Consider the following 14,122-nt stretch of genomic DNA (forward strand, 5'->3'; position numbering starts at 1 on the left):
TTAGCTACCTTCCAATCGTCTGGCACCTGGCCCAAGCACCACGATCGCTCGTAGAGCCGTGCCAGGGGCCCTGCAATAACCCCAGCCAGCTCCCTCAGCACCCTGGGGTGGAGAGCATCCGGACCCGCTGACTTGAACGCGTCCAGCCCCTCCAGAAGCTCTCTAACCCGGTCCTCCCCAACCTGAGGTCTGAAGGCGATCCCCTCGCGTCCGGCTTCTATCACAGCAGGGAAGTCCCGGTCCCTGCACAAGAAAACGGAGGTGAAGAATTGGTTAAAGAGGTCCGCTTTATCCTCTGACGCAACCACCAGATTGCCCCGCATATCCTGCAGGGGCCCCACATTACCCGGCGCCTTCTTCATCCTCCCAATATATTTGAAAAAGGACTTTTTGTTATCCTTAATCCTGGACGCTAATCCGAGCTCTATCTCCGCCTTGGCCTTCCTAACAGCCCGCCTGCAGGCCCGAGCAGAGGAGGTATACTCCTCTTTGGAGATTACACCCCCCTTCCACCGGGCGTACGCCACCCTTTTGGCAAGCAGGCATTCCCGGACACCCTTGGTGAGCCAGGGGGGCTTTTGGACACTCCTGCCCGCCTTGCTTCTTGTCGGGATGGACACCCCTTGGGCCCCGAGTATCGTTTCCTTAAGGAACGACCACTCCTCTTGGACGCTGAGTTCCTCTGCCCTCAAGGACCCCAGTTCCTCTCCCACTAATCTCCTCATCTCACTGAAGTTGGCCCTCCTGAAGTCTAGGGCCACCACCTTGCTGCGGGCCCTTGACACTCTACGCTGGATGGTGAATTCCAGCATGCGATGATCACTATTGCCCAGGTGGTCAAGAACCTGGAGGCCTCTTACCAGGTCGTCGCCTGCGGCCAGGACCAGGTCCAGCAGGGCATCTCCTCTGGTGGGACTGTGCACCTCCTGAATCAAGTGGAGGTCCTGCAACTCGGCCAAGAACCTCCTGGAGCGGTCCGTCCCGGCTGACTGCTCCTCCCAGCAGATGTCCGGGTAATTAAAATCGCCCATGACAACTACATCCCTTGCTTTTAGTGTCTCCGCAAGCTGGCCTGAAAATTCCCTGTCCAGCTCCTCCTCCTGATTGGGGGGTCTGTAATAGACCCCCACCATCAAATCCCTCTCGCCTTGCCCCCCCTGGATCTTGACCCAGAGCACTTCAGCTTGCCCTTCCCCTGACCCCATTCTGCTGGCAGAGGATGTGTAGTGCTCCTTGACATAGAGTGCCACCCCCCCCCACCCTTTCCTGCCTTCTCTATCCCGCCTGTACAGCCTATAGCCCCTAATGTTAACTGCCCAGTCATGGGACGAGTCCCACCACGTCTCTGTTAACCCTATGACATCTGGATTTGAACTAGCTATTCTGAGGGCGAGTTCCTCCTGTTTGTTCCCCATGCTACGAGCATTGGTGTACAGGCATTTAAGGCCTTGCAAGACTGTGTGCCCCCAAGGTTCATTCTTGGGATGTGGAAGACTGAGATGCAAGTCTTCACACCACTCAAAAGCAGGCAGTCGAGTGAAAAAAATCTGCTTTGGCTCAGGAAAAGAAGGGATCTGATCTTGTATTATTTATTACCCCAAGAATTGAGCCCCAGAATATGGCATGTGCATGCCTTTATAGTGTGGAATGAAATATTTAAAATATCAAAATGTTCCACAAAAGGGAATTGTTCTCCCTCTACCTCTACTTCTTAATGCAGTGCTCTGTACAGATTCTAGTTTGGATGTTTAATATTTTACTTTCTAACTTGCATTTCCATCTCTCTCTTTACTTCCCCGCCATTTTCTTTTTTTGTGTGTGTGCCCTTTTTCCATTATTACAACAACATAATATAGTCCTGTCCTACTTAATATCAAATGTATTTCACAGTTGGGATGGCTGGATAACTGTGATCTCATGAGAGAGCTTGCATATATCGTTTCATTTGTCATGTGTTAGCTACTCTGAGATTTCTTGGAGAAGGGACTATGTAAGTGTAAACTATCTGTATTCGCTGTTGCTATATTTGTCATGACATACATCTGATCTGAGGCAATATGTGTTCTTTGTCTGAACAAATGCAAGCACACTGCCAATTATATTGGAGTATAAGTACTGTAGAGTTTATTCGAGCCTGTTTGCTTCACATTTTGTTGTTTGATAGAATATAATTTTCTAATGGAGCAGAAGACTGCTGCACTAAATTCCCCATGAACAATATGCTTTATTTTAGGTTTGTTGTTTGTTTGTTTGTTTGTTATGTCCTTTGAGCCTGAGAAATCTGTCAGCCAAAATGAAGGTGGCAACACTGTGAAGATCTTAGCTTCTCAGGTGGGCAATCTATCAACTGCAAAGCAGGGCCTGTGGATATACTCTGTGATTGTAAACACCATGTACTTGCACATCATAACACCCATCTACTGACTGCAGCCTTCCTCTATGCTGACAGGTATTTGAAAGAGCTGATCTCTGAGCTGTTCCTGAGAGAAGGTTTCTTCCGTGTTTCAATGCTCTTCCTGCTCACAGTAGTAACAATATATGTACATAGGTCTGCCAACTGCATGAGAATGGTTAAGGTAAAGCGACTAAAGCATTTTGAAAATATAACTCTTATTTTCACGGTTATCTCTTTTTTATTATTGGAAACAAATGTGATAAGATTTTATAAGTCCAAGTGCTGCTGCTTGTAAGCATTTTTATTCCTTCATAAGCCATAAAGTTAGGATGTTGATGGTATTCTCTGTGCAGAAGTTTATCATAAAATGGAAAACGTGTGCAAAGGAGATGGAGAGCACTTTACTGGCTCACCTCATGGTTCCTCTCCCCTGTATATAGTATATGCCAGGGGTTTGCAACCTTTTTTGATCATTGTGCCCCCAGGCAGCCAGACGTGGAGCAGTGTACCCTGGCTGCCAAGCAGTGGGGTGGGGGGTGGCACATGGCTGGATGCCAAGGGGTGGGTTGCATGCAGCTGGATGCAGAGCAGCAGCAGCAACTGCATGTGAGCTTCCCCTGCATCCAGCCATGCAGGCAGCACCTGTGCAGCAGTGTGCTGATGTGTGGTGGCACTCTGTCCCCACCCACCCACACATACTCCCTAGGGCCTTCTCAAGGACCCCCAGGGGTATGCATACCCTGGTTGACAACCCCTGGTATATGCTATATACATTTTATGCCTGCCTTTTGACTTGAGCCAATTGCACCAGACACAGGCATATGGTATTTGTTCCCTCTTTTTTTGTAATGTCAGATAGTAGAAGAGCTCTGGGTGAAGAGGGGTGAAGCTGGTATAGCACATTCATTACAGTGAGATTTTCTGTTTTGTGGATTGCTCTTAAACAAGTATGCTGGTGTAATATATTATTACTGTTCATTGAAAAAAGTTCTATTTTGAACAGTTGATGTGAAACAGTTGATGTGAAGGTGGTTAAGGGTAGGGAGATTGTAGTCTGCATTTCTCATTTGATGTCAGAAAACTCCTTGTCCAGTAGTTTCTAAGCCTTCCTTCCAGTTGTCCTTATTCTAGTCAGAGTAAGTGGGCATCAGGTCAAAGGACTCAACTAGAGGGATAGAAATGGAAAGAGAAATGGGCAAGATTCAGAATACAGAAGGGGTAAATATGACTCTTAAAAAGCAATAATTTAAAATTAGCCAACCTGAATCTTCATCTTTCTGAGGCTCCTTTATCATTTCTGCCAGTTTTAATAATGCATTTTTGATATTTTGATTATTTAACAGTTAGGTATTAAAATATTGGAAAACTATATTCACTCATAATGCTTTTGCTTAATCAAATGTATTCTCCTCATACATTTGGAACTGTATGCTGTTTAACCACTTCTAGCATCACAGATTAACACATCTAATTAACACTTTGCAACTGAAATGCAGTTCACTGGCATCTTCTACTTCTGAGAACTTAATTTAGTATTTTCTATCTGCAGTTAGAAAGGGGAGTATGTGTTTTTTTCTGGTAATATCTTTGTCATACATTTAGCATCTCATATTTTCTGAATAAATTAAAGTTACTTCTTTTGGCAAATTACTTATTACAGTTATGCAAGTAGAATGTAAAAATAGAAGATGCACCTGTATTAAAAAACTGTATTAGCCATATTTTACAAGAATACTGAGTTAGTACTTGGGAGCTTAGATGATATTATCAGTCTGTCTGTTAATAAATCAGTATCATAACCTGAGGTAAACTCCACAACCGTAGCCCATTAAAATGAAGTAAAATAGAAATATCTACAGAGTCTGGTACCTAATGGTTTTCCAACATTTAGTCTATGACAAAAGAGCTATTTCTGCACCGAGGTTACTATGACTAGAGGATATGAACAGATGGTTGTGACATGCTTCGACTGAGTTAATCTTTGAGACATAATCTCAAAGATGTTCTCGCACTGTCAGAGTTGCCCTTCCGCCCCAAATCCCTCTATGCCATCTGCTGCCTGACCAACTCCTTGGCCTGTGGCACCTCAACCACACCAATCTTACTCAGCTCTTACTAGATCCTAGCAGAGTGGATTTTGTGAGTTAGAACTGCACCGTTGTCCAGTCATGCACTCAGAAAAGAGGAAACCTCCCTTCATCAGAAGAGGCTTTCCTGTATTGTCAAGTACTCTGGATTCCCAGTTATTCCTGACAATAAGTGAGTTATAAAAGATAACAAAAAGGTTTGTTATAGAAAACAAGAACAAACATAAGAAATCAGTAACCCTATGTTGAGATATAGACAGAAATAGAAGAATAAACAAACCAAAGGAAATACCAGAATAATAACCTGTTCTTAACCTAACACTTAAATCCAAGACTGCAGTTCCTACCCAGGTCAACAGGTTAGAAAGCAACCCCTGCCTCTGACCTTTCCCTCAGGGTCTCCTGCAATTTCTGCTGTAAGTTTGCTTTATTCGGCCTCTGGCTTAGGATAACATCATAAACCCCTCTACATGGCCTTCTTTGACCTCACAAAAGCTTTCAACCCTGTCAACCTAGAAGTGCTGTGTAGGATCCTTTTCCAAGTATGGATGCCAACTGAAATTCAGCATTATTCTTTGCCTGCTCCATGACGGTATGCATGTGGTGGTTCTCAGTAATGGATCTATCACAGATCCCTTTAAGGCTAAGATGGGAGTTCAGCAAGGCTTCATCATCACTCCAACACTCTTCTTGATATTCCTTACTGTGATGCTACATCTGACCACCAACAAACTTCCAGCTGGAATGGAGTTCAACTACTGAGTGGATGGTAAACTGTTTAACCTCAGCTAACTCTGAGCCACAACCGAGACCACTCCAACCTCAGTTATCAAGCACCAGTATGCTGATGATGCTGTGGTCTATGTTCACTCAAAACCAGACCTTCAGGCAATCTTTACTGAGGCATATGAGAAAACGGGACTGACGCTTAACATTCAGAAGAATAAGGTCCTCCATCACCCGGCTTTTAATGAGCAGTCGCCAGCTTTGGTAATTCAGATTTATGGTGAGACTCTGGATAATGTTGAGCAATGCCGATACCTCAGAAGCAATCTCTTGCAGAAGGCCGACATTGATGAAGAAATCCAACATTGCCTTAAAAGTGCAAGTGCAGCATTTAGACACCTGAGGAAATGGGTGTTCAAAGATTGCAACATCAGATCCAAAACCACACTCGTGGTTTATCAAGCAGTCATAATCTCCACCTTACTGTACAGAGCTGAGATGTGGACAGTGTACAGGAGACCCCTCAAGTCATATGCCTGAGGTGCAGCAGAGTCTGTCAATCTTGGATTGGCCTCATCAGCCATCTTTGGACCCACAGATAAAGCAACCATGGAAGATGATCATCCTCAGTTGCCAATGATTCAGCCCCCAGTTTAGGGTCAACAGCCTTCCCTGTACCAGGAAGACTATAAGCAAGGCTTACATATAGTTTCTTGTCTGGCCACTTATGTACATCATGCATTGGATTTTTTGGGAGCCAATGTTATGTGTATAACTTCCTGCCCCTTCCCCCAAAGGATGCAGGTATTTTCCTGATCAAGGAAATATGTGCATCCTTTCAGATGTGAAGAATTACTAATTCAATATCTTAAAAATACTGTCTCTCACTTTGTTTCCCCCAGGTGGGAAATGTTCTTACCCCAGTAGTCTGAATAGTTAGATAGTATTCTTACCACCCATTCTTTAAAATGTAAATTCACCATTGTTTGGAAGGGCCTGGTTCCTGCATCTCGGAGCATGTCCGCAAGGGAGATGACTAGCTGACTCGCTCCAAATGCTAATTCTGAGTGATTACCTCTTTCAAGTGCAAATAGGCAAGCAATACTTAAGGTAATCACTGCCCCATTAAAACTGTTTTGGATATAATATATATAAAAATCCATTTATATTAAATATCATAATGCATATAAACATACAGATAAAGATAAATATATCATGATGCTATCTATTTGTAGAGATTACACGTCATATCAGTAAAACAAAGTAAAAAAATAAACATGCATGATACCACGCTCCTTCTTCCCTCCCCCCCACAAATACTGTGGTTTGTGACAGTGGTACAGAATCATAAAGGACTACTTCAAATTATGATGTTGGCAATAATTTGTATACCTTGGGATCTCAGCTTGGCTCTACTTCTCTCATACCTTGACTACTGAGGGCCCCAAATGTAACTGGACTGTCATGTTTCCATGATGCCTAATGGAAACTGAAATTACTTTAATCCCTAACTCAATTTTCTAGGATGGAGTAGTGTTGGGAGAGATAACTGCTATTGTTCTGGTGAGAAACCTTGGTTCTGAACAAGGAAGAATAGGGATTGATGTTATAGATCTGCTTCATGGATTTGGCATCCATCCTCGATTTGGAGGAGGGTATTCTGAGCAAGGATACAGTGGGAAAATGCAGTAGGATCCTTGGATCAGTCTCATTGTTTTTCTGAAGCCTGGTTGGAAGTACATTCTTTTCACGGTCTCTGTAAAGTTTACTCTGTGCTGTCTCTTACATTTTGACTTTCTGAGTAGGACAGAATTTGCATCCCAAGTAAGCCAATAGATGGATGTCTTTATAAATCCAGGGTTAATTAGAATATGACAATTACTTTCAATAGCTGTTGGGCTTGGAGCAGGGGTGTTGGGTTAAGTTAAAAACAAACAAAAAGAACAAGGATTATTTCATTAATTCTAAATCTTTCTGGAATTTTTATATTTTTCATTTTGAAGTTTCCCTCATAGTTTTATTTGAATTGAAAAATATTTAGATTTTTTTTTCAAGTGTTTGCTTCTCCCTTTTTCACCCCAGTGGAGAAGGTGACAGGGATGAGGGAACAGGGGGAAAGTTGGAGAGAAGAATGGGGGGGAGAGAATCAAAATATGTTTTGATTGGAGTTAAGTAATGTAAGCAATAGTTTCTACTTTGATTTTAATGGATTTTTTTTTGTGTATTAAAAAAAAAACCCTTTTGCTAGAATGTATGTATAATTAAGAAATAATGCTTTTGGAAAATATTTTTTCAATTACATGTAAGCAGTTCTATTAAAATCTACTATATATGGATGTCTACCCTAGAAGGTTTTGCAACTTTGGCTGTCTATAGTAGAGAGAGCTGGAAAGGCTAGGCTGTAATCCCACTGAACTAAATTGTTGGGAAAAGATGCAACCAAAAATATCAATTTTAAATTAACCCTTAGGCAAGAAAACAGTGTACCAAGTTAAATGAAGTCTCATTATATGAAGGCAGCATGAAATGCAGGTATAGTTGTTATCTGCTGGTTCACGCTGAAGGCAGGTAATAGAATGAGGCATACTGGATTATGCATGCATCAGCAGCTGTGATTTATGGCACTGTTTGCCTCTGTTTGATGAATGATGGGTTTATGAAGCAAAAATAAAGCTGCATTTTTTCACACCTGAGGCCTGTCTATGCTACTTTATACTTAGAACTGATTGTTTGGTAGAAGAGCTGACACACTGCACTCTTTAAAAATCAAATGGTAGACAATCTAGTTAGGAAGAGGACTGGGGGTGGGGTGACAAGCGAAGACGGTGGGGGGGGCATAATTGTTGAATTGGCAATAAATCAAATTCAAACATGGTTTCAATGGTTAATAAGGTTCCTCTCCCTCTCTATGTCTTTATGTACTGATTTTTGTTATGTCATGGACACAATCTTATTTCTAAGGTATATAAGAAACAGGATTTCTGTCTCTGTTCTAATGTCTGTAAATATTTTTTAGAATCCTTTATTTTTCTTTTTTAATAGGCTTTCAGAATTCTGAAATGAGGGTTAGATGTTCAAAAAAATGATAATGGATTGATGTTATCTTTTATGGATAAAAGTTTCGGGTATAAGCTGTGACAGGCTAATAGATTTCTTTTAAAAAACAAACAAAACAACCTGTTTAATATATCAGCAGCATGTCTTATTTAGAGCATTAAGATTTTTTTCCTTATGCAAAGCTGTCTATTTGTTATCAAATAGAGAAGAATAGACTGTAGCTTTGTGGTATGTGTGCCTGTCTACTTTAGATGAACTTATGCTAAGCACAGCTATGTATTTTCAACTGGGTTCCAGAACAGAGGCAAAAGTTACTGTACTGTTTTTCACCCGCTACCATTGCTTGTTTCGTATAACAAGGCTTGAAATGTTTACAAAGGATAACTTTGCATTGTTAATATCATGGGCGTGATCATAGCCCTGTTAATTTTGGGAGGGAGGGGAAAATGTGACTTCAGTGGAATGGGTATTTTACCAAAAGATCCTGCATATGAGTGGAACAGCTTAAGTGCCTATATATAACTACATATACTAAATTTACATTTTAAATCTGACATGAGTGTGCATTTTCAACAAGCACTGTTTCCAACCTCAGAACACTGGTTTATCCTTCTCCTACTGTTTTTCACTGATTTTCATGCCTGCACCCTCATGAAATCAATTAATTGTCAGATTTGTCTTGAACATGAATTCTAGGACAGGGTGAGAGATCAGGAGACCTTGACTTTTTATCTATGCTCTTTCCATGGAATTCATTTGTGGAAAATTGCTGCAATAAGAAGCATTTTTTCATCCATCTTTTAAAAATTGGGGTAGGTTTGCTTACTTAACTTTTTAAAAGCATGAATGAATAATAGGATATAAGTACCTACAAAAGAGGGCTTTGCTAAACAGGACTTCTAATTTCAGAGTGTTTTTCTACATTTATTTATTGACTTTAATACACCCAATTATAAGATGGTACTGTGTGTTTTCTGGCAGACAATCAGTTTCAGTCTTTGCTTGGAGGGTCATCCAGCAGCTACATTTAGGAGTTGTTTTGGTTTTGTTCAAATGTGTCGTCTGTGTCTGTCTGTGTCATTGAAGTATGGATGGGGAAAGGTTTTGAAACTCGTCCTATTCTGATGAAATCAACAACTAGGTCTAGAGTTCTGTAAAATGTGAACTCTATTAGGATCATTCTGTCTGTGATATACTTTCCATTCCCCAGATCAGTGACAGACTCCAACAAAAATGCGTATAGAGTGGAGATAGGGAAACATTAAATTCTTGTCTAACATGGCATTAAAAACTAAAGCAAATGGAAGTGGAGAGAGGAAATCCATATGAAAGCCAAAGTGTTGCCTCTTCACAGGCAGCTGCAGTTATTAATAAGGATTCTATCATTTGTACTAATGGCCAATCAATAGCCTTATTGCTTTGACATTTCATTTACTTTGCAGCTTTCTTATTAATTTGATGTGATTCAGCTTGGCTTGGATGTCCATTTACATGTCAGTCTGCCAATGAAGTCTGGGCTGCAGAATGGGTTGTTTACTGAAGTATTTAACTGTCTAAGGCAGGCAGAGATACGCTTCACTTTAATTTCTTAATTCACATGGCAGCAACAATATAAAAAATGTATAGAATATTAAATATTGATCATCAGTCACAGCAGCAATAACAGCAATGGTGCCAATGGGTACCAGAGCAGAGTTAATTCCTTAATTAATATCAATGCATCATGTCATGACTATATTTCTGTGTTAGTCCTTAATTAAAGGCATCTAAAGCTCTTCAAAGTAAGCACTAACCATGGCAAATATGAGCTCCACAGAACAATCTCACTCAGTGGGAGTTTGTCTTCTTACGTTCAGTTGATGAAAGCTTTTGGCATATCTTTGGACAAAGTATCCATGTGCTCGACCATAGTATTACCTCATCATTTTTCTATTCTGTGATGATGTTTTCAGAAAATAATATATCAAGAACATACAGATAAAGCATCCTCAACCAGAAAGTTGGTTTTGTGGCCTATTTAAGTGAAGGATGGCAGAAATCAAGTGATTAACCCCACAGTTCTTTCATAGCAGATTGGAGAGGTGGTTCCATTCCTGTATTCTCTTTTTATATTACCTATTTTGTGTGGATGAAATTTAACAAAAAAAAATCATGGGAAAATATACAAGAAACTTTAAAAGACATTTTGTATAGGAAATATTGGTAGGGTTGATGAAGAAACCAGTGAAGAACTTGTTTCTCTCCACTAAATAACTTAATTTCTGCTTTTAAGGGCAATCAACGATTCAGCTTTCCTTAGAGGAGATAATTTTTATGTACTTAAGCAAAAAGAAGCTGTTCCAGTAGAGGAAACGGGAATAAAAAACTACGTGATCAGTAGCCTGAACTTGCTACATGTGTTTGTATCCTAAAATACCTGGTTTACATGAAGCTTGTAGCTAATACCAACTTTCACCTTTTTTTTTTTTTTTTTTTTTTTTTAAACTAAAAGAAGATGTTGGAATTTTTTCATGGGGGAAACCTGATTTTGAAAAGTAGTTAATAGATACAGAAATTCTTAGTGAGAATATTTGTCAAATTCCAATTTTAATTTTTAAGTAGTGGGTAGGATGGACCAAGGAAGTAAAAAACAACTTTTTGCAGAGGTGGGGGAAGGGAAGGTGGAGTGGGCTTTTTGCTTTGTTTGGTTTGCCTATGATTACTTTAAATTGCCATTCTTCCTACCATGATCTACCACAAGATGTGCACATGAATACTTACGTGCTTTAGGTGCCAAGTGTCTTTGGTATTGTGTCTGTGCACTTTTTAAGATTCCAACTCCACTTGTGATTTTTACAGGGAGAAGCTAGAGCTTCTACTGTTCAGGGTAGGTCTGTCACTCAAACAACAGTTATTTGAAGGTAGATTTTGAAAGTGTTAAGTGTACAGCAGGAAAGACCTTTCAAAAGCCATTCATTTACTTGCACTCAAGAACCTGCCTCCCACCCCCATAGGTGGAAAAACTCAAGGGTGTGAAGGTCACTCCTCCTTTAAATGTAATTTACAGAATTAATGATTCCTAAAAGCAAGGGAGCCAAGGGGGTGCCATGGAGTGAAGCAGATGCAAGTCTGATGAACTTGTACTATTTTGCAGTATTTAGTGCCACTCTTAGTTGTTAAAGTTCTTGAAATCTTTACAAAATTATACTTGGATGAATCTTAGATCCTCAACCATATTTGCAGGGTGGAGGGGCAGGGAACTCTCACTCCCCTCTATTGTCAGGGGCCATCAAAAACATATGGAGATCAAGGAACCCTCTTGTTTACAAGATGGATGCCTCTTGGGGAGGAATATGAAGGACTTGGCTTGTCTGATAGAGAGCATGGCTAGACAGATATTGAGCATTAGAAGTACAGTGACTAAGACTCAAGAACTTGTTATGAATGTTCAAACTTAATTGAAGCTGGTTCAAGGAGTGAAGAATAGGGCATAAAGTTTCTGCTTGTGAGGACTGGGTCATAGATATGGGCAGGCAGATGGGCTAAGAAGCAGGCGGCAGCAGACTGCATACCCTCTGCCTATAGCACTCTGCATGTGTGCAAGGGCTGTAGCCCAGCTGAGAATCACTAGGCACTAATTGCTTGCTGCCTAGAAGGACTAGGCCAGCTGTGAGATGATTAGCCGACCACAGGAAGTAAAAGACTCCCAGGGAAGGGAGCTAGGGGAGAGATTCAGCTTGAGATAGAAAAGAGAGAGGGAGGAAAGAACTACTTTTGGGGTTTGGAGAGAGACCTAAGGCTGTGAGGCTGCAGTAACTGCACCACCAGAGGTACAGCCAGGTAGAGAATGAAGACTACGGTATGGTGGGAGGAGCACTGAGCCAGAGGAACCTTCTCAGAGCTAGAGAAGGCTTGGGACTGTGCGTGCACCCTGTATGGGCTATGTTGAGTTGTATGTACTAAGCACTGATTTCTGATTAAGAAGTTTCCTGAGAAGCCAGTGGGTCTGTAAATAAAGGTCTGTATAGTGTTTGAGCAAAGCAGTAACCCTGAACCTGCTACAGTCTCTCACAACAAGGCTTTAAAAGCAAAGTGCTGGACTTGAAAAGGTGATTCAGGAGATACAACATCCACATGTTTGGAATGCTTGAGGTGTCCAAAAAAAAGTAATCGTCCTAAGTCTTTGAACAAATTATCCTGTCAGCATTTAAAAATACCCCTCGGACACTAATTTAGAGATCAAGACGGCTTACAGTCCTTACTGGAAGAAGCCTGATCTTGGCGGGGGGAAAAAACCCTAGGGCCTTCAAAAGCCAAGTTTGAGGCTTACTACTAAAAGCGTACTCAAAGGTGTTGAGATGGGATGAGCCTAGAGTTTGTGTAATGCTGTTTCATCATCTTCCCTATGGGGTGACTGAGAAGCAGGCTCTGTTTAAACCAGGAAAACAGGCCAGATACAAGCAGGTAAGGTACTTCATGAGGTCTCTTTCCAACCTGAATCTGATTAAAAAAGAAATTCTATACTTTTTCTGACCCTAAGGAAGCAGAAAGCTTTATTATATTGATACCATCAGGAGAAGGTGAAGTCCTGGAATAATCTGTTGTCTCCCCACAAAAAGGGAGGGGGTTAGATGATTAGATGGAGGCTACTGAAACTGCTTATCAGTGAGTGCTCTTCATATGATTTTTCTCATGTCTTTGTCGCAGAATGGTAGAAAACTCTGGCTTACATTTACCCAAATTTTCCTGGTGGACATAAATTTACTGTTAGTATTTCTTGTACTTTATAATTACATTGTTTTTAATTTTCCTTTCTTTTTCTCTTCCCTCCTCCATTCTTTTCAAGAGTGTGCTTGGGCGAGTATGTTATGAGAGTGCTGAGATTGGCCACTACTATTAAGTGCATCTTGGAATGTCTTCACAACTCTACTAAAAAAAGAAAATATTATCTCTCTCTTTCTCTTTGTGGAGAGGGTGAATATTGCTATATGCCAAAAAAACTGATTTTTTTAGCAGAGGAATCTCCAAAATTAAAGCATGGTTGGGTAGGGTTTTTTTTCTCCCCCCCCCCCCCCAATATTATATAGTATATTATAGATGCAACTACTTTTTAATTTCTCAATCGGAGGTTCTGACTCTGTGGTCAGGACCTCTATTGGTTCCAACAAGAAAGCTACTTTATTAATCTGAATACAAGACTACTCTGAATTTAAGATGACCCCCCAATAATTAGGTTCTATACATGGAAATGTGTATACATTTGTTTTATAACTTTCTATGTATAGAATCCTAAAGTGCAAGACTTTGCACTTGTCCTTGTTGGATCTCATGAGATTTTTTTCTAGGTCTCACTGAATCCTAATCTCCAGTGTATTTACTACTCCCCCCAGTTTGGTGTCATCTGCAAACTTGCTAAGCCATTGTTGGCTGTTCACCTCCACCCCAAACTGTGCTACCTGGTGCAGTAGTCTGGAAGCTGCAGTCTTCTTGCCTATGAAGACTGAAGCAAAGAAAGCTTTGAGCACTTCAGCCTTTTCTGCATCCTGTTACAAGGTTGCCTTTCCCATTCAGTAAGGGACCCACACTTTCCCCGATTCTCCTCTTGCTGCCGGCATACCTATAGAAACTTTCCTTGTTAATCGTTATGTCTCTTGCTAGGTGCAGCTCCAATTGTTCCTGACTTCATCGCTGCATGCCCGAGCAATGCTGTTATACTCCTCCATATTTATTTGTCCACACTTCCACTTCTTATATACCCATCCATGACAGTGCTCCAGTCATGTGAGCTATCCTACCAAGTTCCTGTTGTTATAATCATGTCATAGTTCCGTGACTGCAAGAACTTCCAATTCTTCCTGCTTGTTTCCCAGGCTCCATG

The sequence above is a fragment of the Alligator sinensis genome, unplaced genomic scaffold (genome assembly GCF_000455745.1).
Source record: "Alligator sinensis unplaced genomic scaffold, ASM45574v1 scaffold213_1, whole genome shotgun sequence".
In the NCBI taxonomy this organism is placed as follows: Eukaryota; Metazoa; Chordata; order Crocodylia; family Alligatoridae; genus Alligator; species Alligator sinensis.